Raw genomic sequence first — 20,454 nt, forward strand, 5'->3', positions numbered from 1 at the left:
ACAACCATTTGCTATTTTATGAGAAAATAGGTCCCTGAAATTTGCGGTGTAGATGGTTTAAACAGGCTCCCCTTTTACATGATGGTTATATCAGGTCGACAAAGATGGCCTCTTTCATTCCCTGCTTCAAACAATCTGTCTTCTCCTATTTACTTCTTTAAGTCTTTAGATGGTGCTACTTCAACTCCTGTTCCTTTTAATGGCCAGAAATTCCTGAAAAAGTCCCTTCCAAACAAGGAAAACTGTCCCTGATGGTCTAGTGGCTAGGATTCGGCGTTTTCACCGCCGCGGCCCGGGTTCGATTCCCGGTCAGGGAACTAAGCTATTGAAAACTGTCAATTGGAACCAAATTTGTGCACATAGGAGAGCATCATGTTGAGAATGAACAGACCTAGAATGTTACACAATCCATATCAGTTCAGTTAAATGTGCTGGTCCTGAGTCAAGCTGTGAATGGCTGATGATGCCTGCCAGTCATAGAACCATTTGCTATTGTATGACAAAATAGGTCCCTGAAATTTGCGGTGTAGATGGTTTAAACAGGCTCCCCTTTTACATGATGGTTATATCAGGTCGACAAAGATGGCCTCTTTCATTCCCTGCTTCAAACAATCTGTCTTCTCCTATTTACTTATTTAAGTCTTTAGATGGTGCTACTTCAACTCCTGTTCCATTTAATGGCCAGAAATTCCTAAAAAAGTGCCTTCCAAACAAGGAAAAATGTCCCTGATGGTCTAGTGGCTAGGATTCGGCGCTCTCACCGCCGCAGCCCGGGTTCGATTTGGTCAGGGAACTAAACTATTGAAAACTGTCAATAGGAACATAATTTGTGCATATAGGAGAACATCATGTTGAGAATGAATCAGATGGAGATTGTTACACGTTCCATATCCGTTCAGTTAAATAGGCTGGTCCTGAGTCAAGCTGTGATTGGCTGATGATGAATGCAAGTCATACAACCATTTGCTATTTTATGAGAAAATAGGTCCCCGAAATTTGCGGTGTAGATGGTTTAAACAGGCTCCCCTTTTACATGATGGTTATATCAGGTCGACAAAGATGGCCTCTTTCATTCCCTGCTTCAAACAATCTGTCTTCTCCTATTTACTTCTTTAAGTCTTTAGATGGTGCTACTTCAACTCCTGTTCCTTTTAATGGCCAGAAATTCCTGAAAAAGTGCCTTCCAAACAAGGAAAAATGTCCCTGATGGTCTAGTGGCTAGGATTCGGCGTTTTCACCGCCGCGGCCCGGGTTCGATTCCCGGTCAGGGAACTAAGCTATTGAAAACTGTCAATTGGAACCAAATTTGTGCACATAGGAGAGCATCATGTTGAGAATGAATCAGACAGAGATTGTTACACGTTCCATATCCGTTCTGTTAAATAGGCTGGTCCTAAGTCAAGCTGTGAAGGGCTGATGATTGCTGTAAGTCATAGACCTATCCTGCTATTGTATGAAAAATTAGGTCCCCGGATGTTGCGGTGTAGATGTTTTGTGAGCTGAATGGGGAGAGAACACGACAGTGCATTGTAGCTTGATGAAAGTCCATGCAATGAACAGGCTCCTCTTTTACATGATGGTTATATAAGGTCAACAAAGATGGCCTCTTTCATTCCCTGCTTCAAACAATCTCTCTTCTCCTACCTACTTCTTTAAGTCATTAGATGGTGCTACTACAACTCCTGCTCCTTTTAATGGCCAGATTTTACTGAAAAAGTGCCTTCCAAAACCAGGAAAATATGTCCCTGATGGTCTAGTGGCTAGGATTCGGCGTTTTCACCGCCGCGGCCCGGGTTCGATTCCCGGTCAGGGAACTAAACTATTGAAACCTGTCAATTGGATCCAAATTTGTGGACATAGGAGAGCATCATGTTGGGAATGAATCAGACCTAGAATGTTACACGTTCCATATCCGTTCTGTTAAATAGGCTGGTCCTGAGTCAAGCTGTGAATGGCTGATGATGCCTGCAAGTCATAGAACCATTCGCTATTGTATGAGAAAATAGGTCCCCGGAATATGCGCTGTAGATGGTTTAAACAGGCTCCCCTTTTACATGATGGTTATATCAGGTCGACAAAGATGGCCTCTTTCATTCCCTGCTTCAAACAATCTGTCTTCTCCTATTTATTTATTTAAGTCTTTATATGGTGCTACTTCAACTCCTGTTCCTTTTAACGGCCAGAAATTCCTGAAAAAGTGCCTTCCAAACAAGGAAAAATGTCCCTGATGGTCCAGTGGCTAGGATTCTGCGTTTTCACCCCCACGGCCTGGGTTCGATTCCCGGTCAGGGAACTAAACTATTGAAAACTGTCAATTGGAACCAAATTTGTGCATATAGGAGAGCATCATGTTGAGAATGAATCAGACGGAGATTGTTACACGTTCCATATCCGTTCTGTTAAATAGGCTGGTCCTAAGTCAAGCTGTGAAGGGCTGATGATTGCTGTAAGTCATAGACCTATCCTGCTATTGTATGAGAAATTAGGTCCCCGGATGTTTCGGTGTAGATGTTTTGTGAGCTGAATGGGGAGAGAACACGACAGTGCATTGTAGCTTGATGAAAGTCCATGCAATGAACAGGCTCCTCTTTTACATGATGGTTATATAAGGTCAACAAAGATGGCCTCTTTCATTCCCTGCTTCAAACAATCTCTCTTCTCCTACCTACTTCTTTAAGTCATTAGATGGTGCTACTACAACTCCTGCTCCTTTTAATGGCCAGATTTTACTGAAAAAGTGCCTTCCAAAACCAGGAAAATATGTCCCTGATGGTCTAGTGGCTAGGATTCGGCGCTCTCACCGCCGCGGCCCGGGTTCGATTCCCGGTCAGGGAACTAAACTATTGAAACTTGTCAATTGGAACCAAATTTGTGGACATAGGAGAGCATCATGTTGAGAATGAACAGACCTAGAATGTTACACAATCCATATCAGTTCAGTTAAATGTGCTGGTCCTGAGTCAAGCTGTGAATGGCTGATGATGCCTGCCAGTCATAGAACCATTTGCTATTGTATGAGAAAATAGGTTCCCGAAATTTGCGGTGTAGATGGTTTAAACAGGCTCCCCTTTTACATGATGGTTATATCAGGTCGACAAAGATGGCCTCTTTCATTCCCTGCTTCAAACAATCTGTCTTCTCCTATTTACTTATTTAAGTCTTTATATGGTGCTACTTCAACTCCTGTTCCTTTTAATGGCCAGAAATTCCTAAAAAAGTGCCTTCCAAACAAGGAAAAATGTCCCTGATGGTCTAGTGGCTAGGATTCGGCGCTCTCACCGCCGCGGCCCGGGTTCGATTCCCGGTCAGGGAACTAAACTATTGAAAACTGTCAATTGGAACCAAATTTGTGCACATAGGAGAGCATCATGTTGAGAATGAATCAGACAGAGATTGTTACACGTTCCATATCCGTTCTGTTAAATAGGCTGGTCCTAAGTCAAGCTGTGAAGGGCTGATGATTGCTGTAAGTCATAGACCTATCCTGCTATTGTATGAAAAATTAGGTCCCCGGATGTTGCGTTGTAGATGTATTGTGAGCTGAATGGGGAGAGAACACGACAATGCATTGTAGCTTGATGAAAGTCCATGCAATGAACAGGCTCCTCTTTTACATGACGGTTATATAAGGTCAACAAAGATGGCCTCTTTCATTCCCTGCTTCAAACAATCTCTCTTCTCCTACCTACTTCTTTAAGTCATTAGATGGTGCTACTACAACTCCTGCTCCTTTTAATGGCCAGATTTTACTGAAAAAGTGCCTTCCAAAACCAGGCAAATATGTCCCTGATGGTCTAGTGGCTAGGATTCGGCGCTCTCACCGCCGCGGCCCGGGTTCGATTCCCGGTCAGGGAACTAAACTATTGAAAACTGTCAATTGGAACCAAAATTTGTGCATAGAGGAGAGCATCATGTTGAGAATGAATCAGACCTAGAATGTTACTCAATCCATATCAGTTCAGTTAAATGTGCTGGTCCTGAGTCAAGCTGTGATTGGCTGATGATGAATGCAAGTCATACAACCATTTGCTATTTTATGAGAAAATAGGTCCCTGAAATTTGCGGTGTAGATGGTTTAAACAGGCTCCCCTTTTACATGATGGTTATATCAGGTCGACAAAGATGGCCTCTTTCATTCCCTGCTTCAAACAATCTGTCTTCTCCTATTTACTTCTTTAAGTCTTTAGATGGTGCTACTTCAACTCCTGTTCCTTTTAATGGCCAGAAATTCCTGAAAAAGTCCCTTCCAAACAAGGAAAACTGTCCCTGATGGTCTAGTGGCTAGGATTCGGCGTTTTCACCGCCGCGGCCCGGGTTCGATTCCCGGTCAGGGAACTAAGCTATTGAAAACTGTCAATTGGAACCAAATTTGTGCACATAGGAGAGCATCATGTTGAGAATGAACAGACCTAGAATGTTACACAATCCATATCAGTTCAGTTAAATGTGCTGGTCCTGAGTCAAGCTGTGAATGGCTGATGATGCCTGCCAGTCATAGAACCATTTGCTATTGTATGACAAAATAGGTCCCTGAAATTTGCGGTGTAGATGGTTTAAACAGGCTCCCCTTTTACATGATGGTTATATCAGGTCGACAAAGATGGCCTCTTTCATTCCCTGCTTCAAACAATCTGTCTTCTCCTATTTACTTATTTAAGTCTTTAGATGGTGCTACTTCAACTCCTGTTCCATTTAATGGCCAGAAATTCCTAAAAAAGTGCCTTCCAAACAAGGAAAAATGTCCCTGATGGTCTAGTGGCTAGGATTCGGCGCTCTCACCGCCGCAGCCCGGGTTCGATTTGGTCAGGGAACTAAACTATTGAAAACTGTCAATAGGAACATAATTTGTGCATATAGGAGAACATCATGTTGAGAATGAATCAGATGGAGATTGTTACACGTTCCATATCCGTTCAGTTAAATAGGCTGGTCCTGAGTCAAGCTGTGATTGGCTGATGATGAATGCAAGTCATACAACCATTTGCTATTTTATGAGAAAATAGGTCCCCGAAATTTGCGGTGTAGATGGTTTAAACAGGCTCCCCTTTTACATGATGGTTATATCAGGTCGACAAAGATGGCCTCTTTCATTCCCTGCTTCAAACAATCTGTCTTCTCCTATTTACTTCTTTAAGTCTTTAGATGGTGCTACTTCAACTCCTGTTCCTTTTAATGGCCAGAAATTCCTGAAAAAGTGCCTTCCAAACAAGGAAAAATGTCCCTGATGGTCTAGTGGCTAGGATTCGGCGTTTTCACCGCCGCGGCCCGGGTTCGATTCCCGGTCAGGGAACTAAGCTATTGAAAACTGTCAATTGGAACCAAATTTGTGCACATAGGAGAGCATCATGTTGAGAATGAATCAGACAGAGATTGTTACACGTTCCATATCCGTTCTGTTAAATAGGCTGGTCCTAAGTCAAGCTGTGAAGGGCTGATGATTGCTGTAAGTCATAGACCTATCCTGCTATTGTATGAAAAATTAGGTCCCCGGATGTTGCGGTGTAGATGTTTTGTGAGCTGAATGGGGAGAGAACACGACAGTGCATTATAGCTTGATGAAAGTCCATGCAATGAACAGGCTCCTCTTTTACATGATGGTTATATAAGGTCAACAAAGATGGCCTCTTTCATTCCCTGCTTCAAACAATCTCTCTTCTCCTACCTACTTCTTTAAGTCATTAGATGGTGCTACTACAACTCCTGCTCCTTTTAATGGCAAGATTTTACTGAAAAAGTGCCTTCCAAAACCAGGAAAATATGTCCCTGATGGTCTAGTGGCTAGGATTCGGCGTTTTCACTGCCGCGGCCCGGGTTCGATTCCCGGTCAGGGAACTAAACTATTGAAACCTGTCAATTGGATCCAAATTTGTGGACATAGGAGAGCATCATGTTGGGAATGAATCAGACCTAGAATGTTACACGTTCCATATCCGTTCTGTTAAATAGGCTGGTCCTGAGTCAAGCTGTGAATGGCTGATGATGCCTGCAAGTCATAGAACCATTCGCTATTGTATGAGAAAATAGGTCCCCGGAATATGCGCTGTAGATGGTTTAAACAGGCTCCCCTTTTACATGATGGTTATATCAGGTCGACAAAGATGGCCTCTTTCATTCCCTGCTTCAAACAATCTGTCTTCTCCTATTTATTTATTTAAGTCTTTATATGGTGCTACTTCAACTCCTGTTCCTTTTAACGGCCAGAAATTCCTGAAAAAGTGCCTTCCAAACAAGGAAAAATGTCCCTGATGGTCCAGTGGCTAGGATTCTGCGTTTTCACCCCCACGGCCTGGGTTCGATTCCCGGTCAGGGAACTAAACTATTGAAAACTGTCAATTGGAACCAAATTTGTGCATATAGGAGAGCATCATGTTGAGAATGAATCAGACGGAGATTGTTACACGTTCCATATCCGTTCTGTTAAATAGGCTGGTCCTAAGTCAAGCTGTGAAGGGCTGATGATTGCTGTAAGTCATAGACCTATCCTGCTATTGTATGAGAAATTAGGTCCCCGGATGTTTCGGTGTAGATGTTTTGTGAGCTGAATGGGGAGAGAACACGACAGTGCATTGTAGCTTGATGAAAGTCCATGCAATGAACAGGCTCCTCTTTTACATGATGGTTATATAAGGTCAACAAAGATGGCCTCTTTCATTCCCTGCTTCAAACAATCTCTCTTCTCCTACCTACTTCTTTAAGTCATTAGATGGTGCTACTACAACTCCTGCTCCTTTTAATGGCCAGATTTTACTGAAAAAGTGCCTTCCAAAACCAGGAAAATATGTCCCTGATGGTCTAGTGGCTAGGATTCGGCGCTCTCACCGCCGCGGCCCGGGTTCGATTCCCGGTCAGGGAACTAAACTATTGAAACCTGTCAATTGGAACCAAATTTGTGGACATAGGAGAGCATCATGTTGAGAATGAACAGACCTAGAATGTTACACAATCCATATCAGTTCAGTTAAATGTGCTGGTCCTGAGTCAAGCTGTGAATGGCTGATGATGCCTGCCAGTCATAGAACCATTCGCTATTGTATGAGAAAATAGGTCCCTGGAATATGCGGTGCAGATGGTTTAAACAGGCTCCCCTTTTACATGATGGTTATATCAGGTCGACAAAGATGGCCTCTTTCATTCCCTGCTTCAAACAATCTGTCGTCTCCTATTTACTTCTTTACGTCTTTAGATGGTGCTACTTCAACTCCTGTTCCTTTTAATGGCCAGAAATTCCTGAAAAAGTGCCTTCCAAACAAGGAAAAATGTCCCTGATGGTCTAGTGGCTAGGATTCGGCGTTTTCACCGCCGCGGCCCGGGTTCGATTCCCGGTCAGGGAACTAAGCTATTGAAAACTGTCAATTGGAACCAAATTTGTGCACATAGGAGAGCATCATGTTGAGAATGAATCAGACAGAGATTGTTACACGTTCCATATCCGTTCTGTTAAATAGGCTGGTCCTGAGTCAAGCTGTGAATGGCTGATGATGCCTGCAAGTCATAGAACCATTCGCTATTGTATGAGAAAATAGGTCCCCGAAATTTGCGGTGTAGATGGTTTAAACAGGCTCCCCTTTTACATGATGGTTATATCAGGTCGACAAAGATGGCCTCTTTCATTCCCTGCTTCAAACAATCTGTCTTCTCCTATTTACTTCTTTAAGTCTTTAGATGGTGCTACTTCAACTCCTGTTCCTTTTAATGGCCAGAAATTCCTGAAAAAGTGCCTTCCAAACAAGGAAAACTGTCCCTGATGGTCTAGTGGCTAGGATTCGGCGTTTTCACTGCCGCGGCCCGGGTTCGATTCCCGGTCAGGGAACTAAGCTATTGAAAACTGTCAATTGGAACCAAATTTGTGCACATAGGAGAGCATCATGTTGAGAATGAATCAGACAGAGATTGTTACACGTTCCATATCCGTTCTGTTAAATAGGCTGGTCCTAAGTCAAGCTGTGAAGGGCTGATGATTGCTGTAAGTCATAGACCTATCCTGCTATTGTATGAAAAATTAGGTCCCCGGATGTTGCGTTGTAGATGTATTGTGAGCTGAATGGGGAGAGAACACGACAATGCATTGTAGCTTGATGAAAGTCCATGCAATGAACAGGCTCCTCTTTTACATGACGGTTATATAAGGTCAACAAAGATGGCCTCTTTCATTCCCTGCTTCAAACAATCTCTCTTCTCCTACCTACTTCTTTAAGTCATTAGATGGTGCTACTACAACTCCTGCTCCTTTTAATGGCCAGATTTTACTGAAAAAGTGCCTTCCAAAACCAGGCAAATATGTCCCTGATGGTCTAGTGGCTAGGATTCGGCGCTCTCACCGCCGCGGCCCGGGTTCGATTCCCGGTCAGGGAACTAAACTATTGAAAACTGTCAATTGGAACCAAAATTTGTGCATATAGGAGAGCATCATGTTGAGAATGAATCAGACCTAGAATGTTACTCAATCCATATCAGTTCAGTTAAATGTGCTGGTCCTGAGTCAAGCTGTGATTGGCTGATGATGAATGCAAGTCATACAACCATTTGCTATTTTATGAGAAAATAGGTCCCCGAAATTTGCGGTGTAGATGGTTTAAACAGGCTCCCCTTTTACATGATGGTTATATCAGGTCGACAAAGATGGCCTCTTTCATTCCCTGCTTCAAACAATCTGTCTTCTCCTATTTACTTCTTTAAGTCTTTAGATGGTGCTACTTCAACTCCTGTTCCTTTTAATGGCCAGAAATTCCTGAAAAAGTGCCTTCCAAACAAGGAAAAATGTCCCTGATGGTCTAGTGGCTAGGATTTGGCGTTTTCACCGCCGCGGCCCGGGTTCGATTCCCGGTCAGGGAACTAAGCTATTGAAAGCTGTCAATTGGAACCAAATTTGTGCACATAGGAGAGCATCATGTTGAGAATGAATCAGACAGAGATTGTTACACGTTCCATATCCGTTCTGTTAAATAGGCTGGTCCTAAGTCAAGCTGTGAAGGGCTGATGATTGCTGTAAGTCATAGACCTATCCTGCTATTGTATGAAAAATTAGGTCCCCGGATGTTGCGGTGTAGATGTTTTGTGAGCTGAATGGGGAGAGAACACGACAGTGCATTGTAGCTTGATGAAAGTCCATGCAATGAACAGGCTCCTCTTTTACATGATGGTTATATAAGGTCAACAAAGATGGCCTCTTTCATTCCCTGCTTCAAACAATCTCTCTTCTCCTACCTACTTCTTTAAGTCATTAGATGGTGCTACTACAACTCCTGCTCCTTTTAATGGCCAGATTTTACTGAAAAAGTGCCTTCCAAAACCAGGAAAATATGTCCCTGATGGTCTAGTGGCTAGGATTCGGCGCTCTCACCGCCGCGGCCCGGGTTCGATTCCCGGTCAGGGAACTAAACTATTGAAACCTGTCAATTGGAACCAAATTTGTGGACATAGGAGAGCATCATGTTGAGAATGAATCAGACCTAGAATGTTACACGTTCCATATCCGTTCTGTTAAATAGGCTGGTCCTGAGTCAAGCTGTGAATGGCTGATGATGCCTGCAAGTCATAGAACCATTCGCTATTGTATGAGAAAATAGGTCCCCGGAATATGCGCTGTAGATGGTTTAAACAGGCTCCCCTTTTACATGATGGTTATATCAGGTCGACAAAGATGGCCTCTTTCATTCCCTGCTTCAAACAATCTGTCTTCTCCTATTTATTTATTTAAGTCTTTATATGGTGCTACTTCAACTCCTGTTCCTTTTAACGGCCAGAAATTCCTGAAAAAGTGCCTTCCAAACAAGGAAAAATGTCCCTGATGGTCCAGTGGCTAGGATTCTGCGTTTTCACCCCCACGGCCTGGGTTCGATTCCCGGTCAGGGAACTAAACTATTGAAAACTGTCAATTGGAACCAAATTTGTGCATATAGGAGAGCATCATGTTGAGAATGAATCAGACGGAGATTGTTACACGTTCCATATCCGTTCTGTTAAATAGGCTGGTCCTAAGTCAAGCTGTGAAGGGCTGATGATTGCTGTAAGTCATAGACCTATCCTGCTATTGTATGAGAAATTAGGTCCCCGGATGTTTCGGTGTAGATGTTTTGTGAGCTGAATGGGGAGAGAACACGACAGTGCATTGTAGCTTGATGAAAGTCCATGCAATGAACAGGCTCCTCTTTTACATGATGGTTATATAAGGTCAACAAAGATGGCCTCTTTCATTCCCTGCTTCAAACAATCTCTCTTCTCCTACCTACTTCTTTAAGTCATTAGATGGTGCTACTACAACTCCTGCTCCTTTTAATGGCCAGATTTTACTGAAAAAGTGCCTTCCAAAACCAGGAAAATATGTCCCTGATGGTCTAGTGGCTAGGATTCGGCGCTCTCACCGCCGCGGCCCGGGTTCAATTCCCGGTCAGGGAACTAAACTATTGAAACCTGTCAATTGGAACCAAATTTGTGGACATAGGAGAGCATCATGTTGAGAATGAACAGACCTAGAATGTTACACAATCCATATCAGTTCAGTTAAATGTGCTGGTCCTGAGTCAAGCTGTGAATGGCTGATGATGCCTGCCAGTCATAGAACCATTCGCTATTGTATGAGAAAATAGGTCCCTGGAATATGCGGTGTAGATGGTTTAAACAGGCTCCCCTTTTACATGATGGTTATATCAGGTCGACAAAGATGGCCTCTTTCATTCCCTGCTTCAAACAATCTGTCGTCTCCTATTTACTTCTTTACGTCTTTAGATGGTGCTACTTCAACTCCTGTTCCTTTTAATGGCCAGAAATTCCTGAAAAAGTGCCTTCCAAACAAGGAAAAATGTCCCTGATGGTCTAGTGGCTAGGATTCGGCGCTCTCACCGCTGCGGCCCGGGTTCGATTCCCGGTCAGGGAACTAAACTATTGAAAACTGTCAATTGGAACCAAAATTTGTGCATATAGGAGAGCATCATGTTGAGAATGAATCAGACCTAGAATGTTACTCAATCCATATCAGTTCAGTTAAATGTGCTGGTCCTGAGTCAAGCTGTGATTGGCTGATGATGAATGCAAGTCATACAACCATTTGCTATTTTATGAGAAAATAGGTCCCCGAAATTTGCGGTGTAGATGGTTTAAACAGGCTCCCCTTTTACATGATGGTTATATCAGGTCGACAAAGATGGCCTCTTTCATTCCCTGCTTCAAACAATCTGTCTTCTCCTATTTACTTCTTTAAGTCTTTAGATGGTGCTACTTCAACTCCTGTTCCTTTTAATGGCCAGAAATTCCTGAAAAAGTGCCTTCCAAACAAGGAAAAATGTCCCTGATGGTCTAGTGGCTAGGATTTGGCGTTTTCACCGCCGCGGCCCGGGTTCGATTCCCGGTCAGGGAACTAAGCTATTGAAAGCTGTCAATTGGAACCAAATTTGTGCACATAGGAGAGCATCATGTTGAGAATGAATCAGACAGAGATTGTTACACGTTCCATATCCGTTCTGTTAAATAGGCTGGTCCTAAGTCAAGCTGTGAAGGGCTGATGATTGCTGTAAGTCATAGACCTATCCTGCTATTGTATGAAAAATTAGGTCCCCGGATGTTGCGGTGTAGATGTTTTGTGAGCTGAATGGGGAGAGAACACGACAGTGCATTGTAGCTTGATGAAAGTCCATGCAATGAACAGGCTCCTCTTTTACATGATGGTTATATAAGGTCAACAAAGATGGCCTCTTTCATTCCCTGCTTCAAACAATCTCTCTTCTCCTACCTACTTCTTTAAGTCATTAGATGGTGCTACTACAACTCCTGCTCCTTTTAATGGCCAGATTTTACTGAAAAAGTGCCTTCCAAAACCAGGAAAATATGTCCCTGATGGTCTAGTGGCTAGGATTCGGCGCTCTCACCGCCGCGGCCCGGGTTCGATTCCCGGTCAGGGAACTAAACTATTGAAACCTGTCAATTGGAACCAAATTTGTGGACATAGGAGAGCATCATGTTGAGAATGAATCAGACCTAGAATGTTACACGTTCCATATCCGTTCTGTTAAATAGGCTGGTCCTGAGTCAAGCTGTGAATGGCTGATGATGCCTGCAAGTCATAGAACCATTCGCTATTGTATGAGAAAATAGGTCCCCGGAATATGCGCTGTAGATGGTTTAAACAGGCTCCCCTTTTACATGATGGTTATATCAGGTCGACAAAGATGGCCTCTTTCATTCCCTGCTTCAAACAATCTGTCTTCTCCTATTTATTTATTTAAGTCTTTATATGGTGCTACTTCAACTCCTGTTCCTTTTAACGGCCAGAAATTCCTGAAAAAGTGCCTTCCAAACAAGGAAAAATGTCCCTGATGGTCCAGTGGCTAGGATTCTGCGTTTTCACCCCCACGGCCTGGGTTCGATTCCCGGTCAGGGAACTAAACTATTGAAAACTGTCAATTGGAACCAAATTTGTGCATATAGGAGAGCATCATGTTGAGAATGAATCAGACGGAGATTGTTACACGTTCCATATCCGTTCTGTTAAATAGGCTGGTCCTAAGTCAAGCTGTGAAGGGCTGATGATTGCTGTAAGTCATAGACCTATCCTGCTATTGTATGAGAAATTAGGTCCCCGGATGTTTCGGTGTAGATGTTTTGTGAGCTGAATGGGGAGAGAACACGACAGTGCATTGTAGCTTGATGAAAGTCCATGCAATGAACAGGCTCCTCTTTTACATGATGGTTATATAAGGTCAACAAAGATGGCCTCTTTCATTCCCTGCTTCAAACAATCTCTCTTCTCCTACCTACTTCTTTAAGTCATTAGATGGTGCTACTACAACTCCTGCTCCTTTTAATGGCCAGATTTTACTGAAAAAGTGCCTTCCAAAACCAGGAAAATATGTCCCTGATGGTCTAGTGGCTAGGATTCGGCGCTCTCACCGCCGCGGCCCGGGTTCAATTCCCGGTCAGGGAACTAAACTATTGAAACCTGTCAATTGGAACCAAATTTGTGGACATAGGAGAGCATCATGTTGAGAATGAACAGACCTAGAATGTTACACAATCCATATCAGTTCAGTTAAATGTGCTGGTCCTGAGTCAAGCTGTGAATGGCTGATGATGCCTGCCAGTCATAGAACCATTCGCTATTGTATGAGAAAATAGGTCCCTGGAATATGCGGTGTAGATGGTTTAAACAGGCTCCCCTTTTACATGATGGTTATATCAGGTCGACAAAGATGGCCTCTTTCATTCCCTGCTTCAAACAATCTGTCGTCTCCTATTTACTTCTTTACGTCTTTAGATGGTGCTACTTCAACTCCTGTTCCTTTTAATGGCCAGAAATTCCTGAAAAAGTGCCTTCCAAACAAGGAAAAATGTCCCTGATGGTCTAGTGGCTAGGATTCGGCGTTTTCACCGCCGCGGCCCGGGTTCGATTCCCGGTCAGGGAACTAAGCTATTGAAAACTGTCAATTGGAACCAAATTTGTGCACATAGGAGAGCATCATGTTGAGAATGAATCAGACAGAGATTGTTACACGTTCCATATCCGTTCTGTTAAATAGGCTGGTCCTAAGTCAAGCTGTTAAGGGCTGATGATTGCTGTAAGTCATAGACCTATCCTGCTATTGTATGAAAAATTAGGGCCCCGGATGTTGCGTTGTAGATGTATTGTGAGCTGAATGGGGAGAGAACACGACAATGCATTGTAGCTTGATGAAAGTCCATGCAATGAACAGGCTCCTCTTTTACATGACGGTTATATAAGGTCAACAAAGATGGCCTCTTTCATTCCCTGCTTCAAACAATCTCTCTTCTCCTACCTACTTCTTTAAGTCATTAGATGGTGCTACTACAACTCCTGCTCCTTTTAATGGCCAGATTTTACTGAAAAAGTGCCTTCCAAAACCAGGCAGATATGTCCCTGATGGTCTAGTGGCTAGGATTCGGTGCTCTCACCGCCGCGGCCCGGGTTCGATTCCCGGTCAGGGAACTAAACTATTGAAAACTGTCAATTGGAACCAAAATTTGTGCATATAGGAGAGCATCATGTTGAGAATGAATCAGACCTAGAATGTTACTCAATCCATATCAGTTCAGTTAAATGTGCTGGTCCTGAGTCAAGCTGTGAATGGCTGATGATGCCTGCCAGTCATAGAACCATTCGCTATTGTATGAGAAAATAGGTCCCTGGAATATGCGGTGTAGATGGTTTAAACAGGCTCCCCTTTTACATGATGGTTATATCAGGTCGACAAAGATGGCCTCTTTCATTCCCTGCTTCAAACAATCTGTCGTCTCCTATTTACTTCTTTAAGTCTTTAGATGGTGCTACTTCAACTCCTGTTCCTTTTAATGGCCAGAAATTCCTGAAAAAGTGCCTTCCAAACAAGGAAAAATGTCCCTGATGGTCTAGTGGCTAGGATTCGGCGTTTTCACCGCCGCGACCGGGGTTCGATTCCCGGTCAGGGAACTAAGCTATTGAAAACTGTCAATTGGAACCAAATTTGTGCACATAGGAGAGCATCATGTTGAGAATTAATCAGACAGAGATTGTTACACGTTCCATATCCGTTCTGTTAAATAGGCTGGTCCTAAGTCAAGCTGTGAAGGGCTGATGATTGCTGTAAGTCATAGACCTATCCTGCTATTGTATGAAAAATTAGGTCCCCGGATGTTGCGGTGTAGATGTTTTGTGAGCTGAATGGGGAGAGAACACGACAGTGCATTGTAGCTTGATGAAAGTCCATGTAATAAACAGGCACCTCTTTTACATGATGGTTATATAAGGTCAACAAAGATGGCCTCTTTCATTCCCTGCTTCAAACAATCTGTCTTCTCCTACCTACTTATTTAAGTCATTAGATTGTGCTACTGCACCTCCTGCTCCTTTTAATGGCCAGATTTTACTGAAAAAGTGCCTTCCAAAACCAGAAAAATATGTCCCTGATGGTCTAGTGGCTAGGATTCGGCGCTCTCACCGCTGCGGCCCGGGTTCGATTCCCGGTCAGGGAACTAAACTATTGAAAACTGTCAATTGGTACCAAAATTTGTGCATATAGGAGAGCATCATGTTGAGAATGAATCAGACCTAGAGAGTTACACAATCCATATCAGTTCATTTAAATGTGCTGGTCCTGAGTCAAGCTGTGAATGGCTGATGATGCCTGCCAGTCATAGAACCATTCGCTATTGTATGAGAAAATAGGTCCCTGGAATATGCGGTGTAGATGGTTTAAACAGGCTCCCATTTTACATGATGGTTATATCAGGTCGACAAAGATGGCCTCTTTCATTCCCTGCTTCAAACAATCTGTCTTCTCCTATTTACTTCTTTAAGTCTTTAGATGGTGCTACTTCAACTCCTGTTCCTTTTAATGGCCAGAAATTCCTGAAAAAGTGCCTTCCAAACAAGGAAAAATGTCCCTGATGGTCTAGTGGCTAGGATTTGGCGTTTTCACCGCCGCGGCCCGGGTTCGATTCCCGGTCAGGGAACTAAGCTATTGAAAACTGTCAATTGGAACCAAATTTTTGCACATAGGAGAGCATCATGTTGAGAATGAATCAGACAGAGATTGTTACACGTTCCATATCCGTTCTGTTAAATAGGCTGGTCCTAAGTCAAGCTGTGAAGGGCTGATGATTGCTGTAAGTCATAGACCTATCCTGCTATTGTATGAAAAATTAGGTCCCCGGATGTTGCGGTGTAGATATTTTGTGAGCTGAATGGGGAGAGAACACGACAGTGCATTGTAGCTTGATGAAAGTCCATGCAATAAACAGGCTCCTCTTTTACATGATGGTTATATAAGGTCAAGAAAGATGGCCTCTTTCATTCCCTGCTTCAAACAATCTTTCTTCTCCTACCTACTTCTTTAAGTCATTAAATGGTGCTACTACAACTCCTGCTCCTTTTAATGGCCAGATTTTACTGAAAAAGTGCCTTCCAAAACCAGGAAAAATATGTCCCTGATGGTCTAGTGGCTAGGATTCGGCGCTCTCACCGCCGCAGCCCGGGTTCGATTCCCGGTCAGGGAACTAAACTGTTGTAAACTGTCAATAGGAACATAATTTGTGCATATAGGAGAACATCATGTTGAGAATGAATCAGATGGAGATTGTTACACGTTCCATATCCGTTCTGTTAAATGTGCTGGTCCTGAGTCAAGCTGTGAATGGCTGATGATGCCTGCAAGTCATAGAACCATTCGCTATTGTATGAGAAAATAGGTCCCCGAAATTTGCAGTGTAGATGGTTTAAACAGGCTCCAAACAATCTGTCTTCTCCTATTTACTTATTTAAGTCTTTATATGGTGCTACTTCAACTCCTGTTCCTTTTAATGGCCAGAAATTCCTGAAAAAGTGCCTTCCAAACAAGGAAAAATGTCGCTGATGGTCCAGTGGCTAGGATTCGGCGTTTTCACCCCCACGGCCTGGGTTCGATTCCCGGTCAGGGAACTAAGCTATTGAAACCTGTCAATTGGAACCAAATTTGTGGACATAGGAGAGCATCATGTTGAGAATGAACAGACCTAGAATGTTACACAATCCATATCAGTTCAGTTAAATGTGCTGGTCCTGAGTCAAGCTGTGAATGGCTGATGATGCCTGCCAGTCATAGAACCATTTGCTATTGTATGAGAAAATAGGTCCCCGGAAGTTGCGCTGTAGATGGTTTAAACAGGCTCCCCTTTTACATGATGGTTATATCAGGTCGACAAAGATGGCCTCTTTCATTCCCTGCTTCAAACAATCTGTCTTCTCCTATTTACTTCTTTAAGTCATTAGATGGTGCTACTACAACTATTGCTCCTTTTAATGGCCAGATTTTACTGAAACAGTGCCTTCCAAAACCAGGAAAATATGTCCCTGATGGTCTAGTGGCTAGAATTCGGCGCTCTCACCGCCGCGGCCTGGGTTCGATTCCCGGTCAGTGAACTAAACTATTGAAAACTGTCAATTGGAACCAAATTTGTGCACATAGGAGAGCATCATGTTGAGAATGAATCAGACAGAGATTGTTACACGTTCCATATCCGTTCTGTTAAATAGGCTGGTCCTAAGTCAAGCTGTGAAGGGCTGATGATTGCTGTAAGTCATAGACCTATCCTGCTATTGTATGAGAAATTAGGTGCCCGGATATTGCGGTGTAGATGTTTTGTGAGCTGAATGGGTAGAGAACACGACAGTGCATTGTAGCTTGATGAAAGTCCATGTAATAAACAGGCTCCTCTTCTACATGATGGTTATATAAGGTCAACAAAGATGGCCTCTTTCATTCCCTGCTTCAAACAATCTGTCTTCTCCTATTTACTTCTTTAAGTCTTTAGATGGTGCTACTTCAACTCCTGTTCCTTTTAATGGCCAGAAATTCCTTAAAAAGTGCCTTCCAAACCAGGAAAAATGTCCCTGATGGTCTAGTGGCTAGGATTCAGCGTTTTCACCGCCGCGGCCTGAGTTCGATTCCCGGTCAGGGAACTAAGTTATTGAAAACTGTCAATTGGAACCAAATGTGTGCATATAGGAGAGCATCATGTTGAGAATGAATGAGACGGAGATTGTTACACGTTCCATATCCGTTCTGTTAAATAGGCTGGTCCTAAGTCAAGCTGTGAAGGGCTGATGATGCCTGCCAGTCATACAACCATTCGCTATTGTATGAGAAAATAGGTCCCCGGAATATGCGGTGTAGATGGTTTAAACAGGCTCCCTTTTTACATGATGGTTATATCAGGTCAACAAATATGGCCTCTTTCATTCCCTGCTTTAAACAATCTGTCTTTTCCTATTTACTTCTTTAAGTCATTAGATGGTGCTACTTCAACTCCTGTTCCTTTTAATGGCCAGAAATTCTTGAAAAAGTGCCTTCCAAACCAAGAAAACTGTCCCTGATGGTCTAGTGGCTAGGATTCGGCGCTCTCACCGCCGCGGCCCGGGTTCGATTCCAGGTCAGGGAACTAAACTATTGAAAAATGTCAATTGGAACCAAATTTGTGCACATAGGAGAGAATCATGTTGTGAATGAATCAGACGGACATTGTTACACAATCCATATCAGTTCAGTTAAATGTTCTGGTCCTGAGTCAAGCTGTGAATGGCTGATGATGCCTGCAAGTCATAGAACCATTCGCTATTGTATGAGAAAATAGGTCCCTGGAAGTTGCGGTGTAGATGGTTTAAACAGGCTCCTCTATTACATCATGGTTATATCAGGTTGACAAAGATGGCCTCATTCATTCCCTGCTTCAAACATTCTGTCTTCTCCTGCGTACTTCTTTAAGTCTTTAGATTGTGCTACTTCAACTCCGGTTCTCTTTAATGGCCAGAAATTCCTGAAAAGGTGCCTTCCAATCCAGAAAAAATGTCCCTGATGGTCTAGTGGCTAGGATGAAAAGTGGCTAGGTGAAAATAGCCACATAGCCTCTGTGAGGACCGTGGCCATGTATAATCAATTAAAAAAATCATTTGATTCATGGAGAAATTATATTTAGATGCATGGAAGCTCCTTTTCTGACTCGACTCACTGTGAGCGAAGGGTCAGAAGACGCTAACGATCCCAAGCTGTGCAGCTGACTGCAGAAGTGTATGATGTTAACCTGATAGAGACCCTCTGCATTCAGCATTGGACAAATCTCCCTTCTTCCTGACAGCTTGGTAGGTTTTGGAAGCGGAAGCGAGCAAGGCAGCAGGGCAGAGACCAAGGTGAGTGTCATCCCGACAACATGTTGAGCTGCTTCGACACAATGGATTTTTCCCAAGGGCACCCCCTAAAGTGTTGACTGGGCTGGTTATGATTGATTAAGAATGCATGCAGATCTGAAATAATGTAACCTCAGAGGCCTTTTAGAGAGCTGTGAGTGTGTACAAATTAAACTTCTTTCATTATCCCTTGTTGCCCCTTTGCCATGAAACCCAGACTGTATGAAGGTGTGATACAGAATATTAGTGAAGTTAGGAACTAATTACTAGTTACTTTGCTATGGGAAATGGAGTCCAATGCAATAAATATGGGCCAAACAGACGCTGACGTGGCATTATAACTATGTGGTTTTGACCAGTGTCCAGTTTCTCACCTGGTCCGTCTTGCTCCTGCTCTCTCTCTCTCTCTCTCTCTCTCTCTCTCTCTCTCTCTCTCTCTCTCTCTCTCTCTCTCTCTCTCTCTCTCTCTCGTTTCTCTCCAAGTCCATCCTCCTCTCTCCCTATCTGCACTGACACACAAAAACACACACTCAGCCGCGCACACACACACACACACACACACACACACACACACACAACAAGCTCAACTAAAACAATGATATATAATCAGTGCTGGACAGTAACTAGGGACATTTACTCAAGCACTATATTTAAGTCCAAATTTAAGGTACCTGTACTTTACTTAAGTATTTGTATCTAATTTTTTATTTATTTTATGAAGTTATTTTCATAAAGCAGGATGTGTAGTGTGTTTTTTGTAGTGTAGTATCTTACAGTGTGATATAGTAGGTAGGAACTGAATAACATCACCTCTGCCATGATCTGATGAATAGTAAATGGTCTGTATTTGTATAATGCTTTTCTAGTCCTGATGACCACTCAAAGCACTTTACAGTACAGTTTTACCTTACATATATTACATATATTCAGTAAAAAGATGTCAGAGGATTGTCAGAATCCACATTTATATAAACATACTGCTTGCTAAGTAGCGAAATCGCTGTTCAGTCCATGGAATCTGCTGTGAGTGTGGTCTTCACTTGTTTCTCACCTGCTTCTTCTTGCCCTCTGTCCCTGTAGACAGAAAGCTCATATTCTCAGAAAGCTCATATTAGCTGATAATGTTGAATGAACTACGTTAGCTGGTGGTCTCTGAAACATTGTGGAGCTGTTACAAAACATTTTCTGACATTAATATAATCATTAATATAACTGACATTAATGCTCCGACATATTTCTCTGTCGGAACATTCAGCAGTTCAATTTCCAACTTACATTGGTTCACATGTCTGCTTTGAGATCAAGCTTCTTCTGCTACTTGGTGTTAAAAGCCTGGTGATTATGATGCCATAGCGCCACCTATTGGTAAAATATAATGACTGTCATTCATAATGATTTTTAGGGCAGGGGCTTTTGGACACTGCAGGTCCACGGTATTGTGCTTGGATCACATTAAAGGGTGCCTGCCCGAGCACCCTAAAATGTTCCTAAAGTCACCCCTGGGGCCGGACTCATTCATAGCTTTCCAAATAATCCACCAAAGATGTATTACTCCACCTGCTCTGTTCGGATGTGCTCTCACAATATTTGAGAAAAGACTGAAATGCACCTTATATGTTAGATTTTTGTCCTTGTTACTTGGTTAGTGACCAAAAAGCAATTGTCTTCTTATGATACAGTTACATTTATCCCTCAAGGGGAAGATATCTGTGCTCCCTCTTTGCAGGCCCCGAAGCAGGTGCAGGTTAAATATCAGATCTCAAGGATATATGGGGATGTGTAGCCAGGGGCAGAGAGAAGACCAAAATATC

At 43.0% G+C, this 20,454-nt stretch overlaps 27 non-coding genes across 27 annotated transcripts; all 27 read left to right on the plus strand.

The window, feature by feature from the left end:
- Window positions 1-245: 245 nt before the first annotated feature.
- trnae-uuc (transfer RNA glutamic acid (anticodon UUC)) lies at window positions 246-317 on the plus strand. The gene has a single exon. It is a non-coding gene; the product is annotated as a tRNA-Glu (tRNA).
- An 883-nt stretch (window positions 318-1,200) lies between these two features.
- Window positions 1,201-1,272, plus strand: trnae-uuc (transfer RNA glutamic acid (anticodon UUC)). Its single transcript has one exon. It is a non-coding gene; the product is annotated as a tRNA-Glu (tRNA).
- A 470-nt stretch (window positions 1,273-1,742) lies between these two features.
- trnae-uuc (transfer RNA glutamic acid (anticodon UUC)) lies at window positions 1,743-1,814 on the plus strand. The gene has a single exon. It is a non-coding gene; the product is annotated as a tRNA-Glu (tRNA).
- A 949-nt stretch (window positions 1,815-2,763) lies between these two features.
- trnae-cuc (transfer RNA glutamic acid (anticodon CUC)) lies at window positions 2,764-2,835 on the plus strand. Its single transcript has one exon. It is a non-coding gene; the product is annotated as a tRNA-Glu (tRNA).
- A 406-nt stretch (window positions 2,836-3,241) lies between these two features.
- trnae-cuc (transfer RNA glutamic acid (anticodon CUC)) lies at window positions 3,242-3,313 on the plus strand. The gene has a single exon. It is a non-coding gene; the product is annotated as a tRNA-Glu (tRNA).
- A 470-nt stretch (window positions 3,314-3,783) lies between these two features.
- Window positions 3,784-3,855, plus strand: trnae-cuc (transfer RNA glutamic acid (anticodon CUC)). Its single transcript has one exon. It is a non-coding gene; the product is annotated as a tRNA-Glu (tRNA).
- Window positions 3,856-4,263: 408 nt separating this feature from the next.
- On the plus strand, window positions 4,264-4,335 carry trnae-uuc (transfer RNA glutamic acid (anticodon UUC)). The gene has a single exon. It is a non-coding gene; the product is annotated as a tRNA-Glu (tRNA).
- An 883-nt stretch (window positions 4,336-5,218) lies between these two features.
- On the plus strand, window positions 5,219-5,290 carry trnae-uuc (transfer RNA glutamic acid (anticodon UUC)). Its single transcript has one exon. It is a non-coding gene; the product is annotated as a tRNA-Glu (tRNA).
- A 470-nt stretch (window positions 5,291-5,760) lies between these two features.
- trnae-uuc (transfer RNA glutamic acid (anticodon UUC)) lies at window positions 5,761-5,832 on the plus strand. Its single transcript has one exon. It is a non-coding gene; the product is annotated as a tRNA-Glu (tRNA).
- Window positions 5,833-6,781: 949 nt separating this feature from the next.
- On the plus strand, window positions 6,782-6,853 carry trnae-cuc (transfer RNA glutamic acid (anticodon CUC)). Its single transcript has one exon. It is a non-coding gene; the product is annotated as a tRNA-Glu (tRNA).
- Window positions 6,854-7,259: 406 nt separating this feature from the next.
- trnae-uuc (transfer RNA glutamic acid (anticodon UUC)) lies at window positions 7,260-7,331 on the plus strand. Its single transcript has one exon. It is a non-coding gene; the product is annotated as a tRNA-Glu (tRNA).
- A 407-nt stretch (window positions 7,332-7,738) lies between these two features.
- Window positions 7,739-7,810, plus strand: trnae-uuc (transfer RNA glutamic acid (anticodon UUC)). Its single transcript has one exon. It is a non-coding gene; the product is annotated as a tRNA-Glu (tRNA).
- Window positions 7,811-8,280: 470 nt separating this feature from the next.
- trnae-cuc (transfer RNA glutamic acid (anticodon CUC)) lies at window positions 8,281-8,352 on the plus strand. The gene has a single exon. It is a non-coding gene; the product is annotated as a tRNA-Glu (tRNA).
- A 408-nt stretch (window positions 8,353-8,760) lies between these two features.
- trnae-uuc (transfer RNA glutamic acid (anticodon UUC)) lies at window positions 8,761-8,832 on the plus strand. The gene has a single exon. It is a non-coding gene; the product is annotated as a tRNA-Glu (tRNA).
- Window positions 8,833-9,302: 470 nt separating this feature from the next.
- trnae-cuc (transfer RNA glutamic acid (anticodon CUC)) lies at window positions 9,303-9,374 on the plus strand. Its single transcript has one exon. It is a non-coding gene; the product is annotated as a tRNA-Glu (tRNA).
- Window positions 9,375-10,323: 949 nt separating this feature from the next.
- trnae-cuc (transfer RNA glutamic acid (anticodon CUC)) lies at window positions 10,324-10,395 on the plus strand. Its single transcript has one exon. It is a non-coding gene; the product is annotated as a tRNA-Glu (tRNA).
- Window positions 10,396-10,801: 406 nt separating this feature from the next.
- On the plus strand, window positions 10,802-10,873 carry trnae-cuc (transfer RNA glutamic acid (anticodon CUC)). The gene has a single exon. It is a non-coding gene; the product is annotated as a tRNA-Glu (tRNA).
- Window positions 10,874-11,281: 408 nt separating this feature from the next.
- On the plus strand, window positions 11,282-11,353 carry trnae-uuc (transfer RNA glutamic acid (anticodon UUC)). The gene has a single exon. It is a non-coding gene; the product is annotated as a tRNA-Glu (tRNA).
- Window positions 11,354-11,823: 470 nt separating this feature from the next.
- On the plus strand, window positions 11,824-11,895 carry trnae-cuc (transfer RNA glutamic acid (anticodon CUC)). The gene has a single exon. It is a non-coding gene; the product is annotated as a tRNA-Glu (tRNA).
- A 949-nt stretch (window positions 11,896-12,844) lies between these two features.
- trnae-cuc (transfer RNA glutamic acid (anticodon CUC)) lies at window positions 12,845-12,916 on the plus strand. The gene has a single exon. It is a non-coding gene; the product is annotated as a tRNA-Glu (tRNA).
- Window positions 12,917-13,322: 406 nt separating this feature from the next.
- On the plus strand, window positions 13,323-13,394 carry trnae-uuc (transfer RNA glutamic acid (anticodon UUC)). Its single transcript has one exon. It is a non-coding gene; the product is annotated as a tRNA-Glu (tRNA).
- A 470-nt stretch (window positions 13,395-13,864) lies between these two features.
- On the plus strand, window positions 13,865-13,936 carry trnae-cuc (transfer RNA glutamic acid (anticodon CUC)). Its single transcript has one exon. It is a non-coding gene; the product is annotated as a tRNA-Glu (tRNA).
- A 408-nt stretch (window positions 13,937-14,344) lies between these two features.
- On the plus strand, window positions 14,345-14,416 carry trnae-uuc (transfer RNA glutamic acid (anticodon UUC)). The gene has a single exon. It is a non-coding gene; the product is annotated as a tRNA-Glu (tRNA).
- A 470-nt stretch (window positions 14,417-14,886) lies between these two features.
- Window positions 14,887-14,958, plus strand: trnae-cuc (transfer RNA glutamic acid (anticodon CUC)). The gene has a single exon. It is a non-coding gene; the product is annotated as a tRNA-Glu (tRNA).
- A 408-nt stretch (window positions 14,959-15,366) lies between these two features.
- On the plus strand, window positions 15,367-15,438 carry trnae-uuc (transfer RNA glutamic acid (anticodon UUC)). The gene has a single exon. It is a non-coding gene; the product is annotated as a tRNA-Glu (tRNA).
- A 471-nt stretch (window positions 15,439-15,909) lies between these two features.
- trnae-cuc (transfer RNA glutamic acid (anticodon CUC)) lies at window positions 15,910-15,981 on the plus strand. Its single transcript has one exon. It is a non-coding gene; the product is annotated as a tRNA-Glu (tRNA).
- A 1,848-nt stretch (window positions 15,982-17,829) lies between these two features.
- trnae-cuc (transfer RNA glutamic acid (anticodon CUC)) lies at window positions 17,830-17,901 on the plus strand. The gene has a single exon. It is a non-coding gene; the product is annotated as a tRNA-Glu (tRNA).
- Window positions 17,902-20,454: the final 2,553 nt, after the last annotated feature.

Source organism: Limanda limanda, chromosome 4 (genome assembly GCF_963576545.1).
Source record: "Limanda limanda chromosome 4, fLimLim1.1, whole genome shotgun sequence".
Classification (NCBI taxonomy): Eukaryota; Metazoa; Chordata; class Actinopteri; order Pleuronectiformes; family Pleuronectidae; genus Limanda; species Limanda limanda.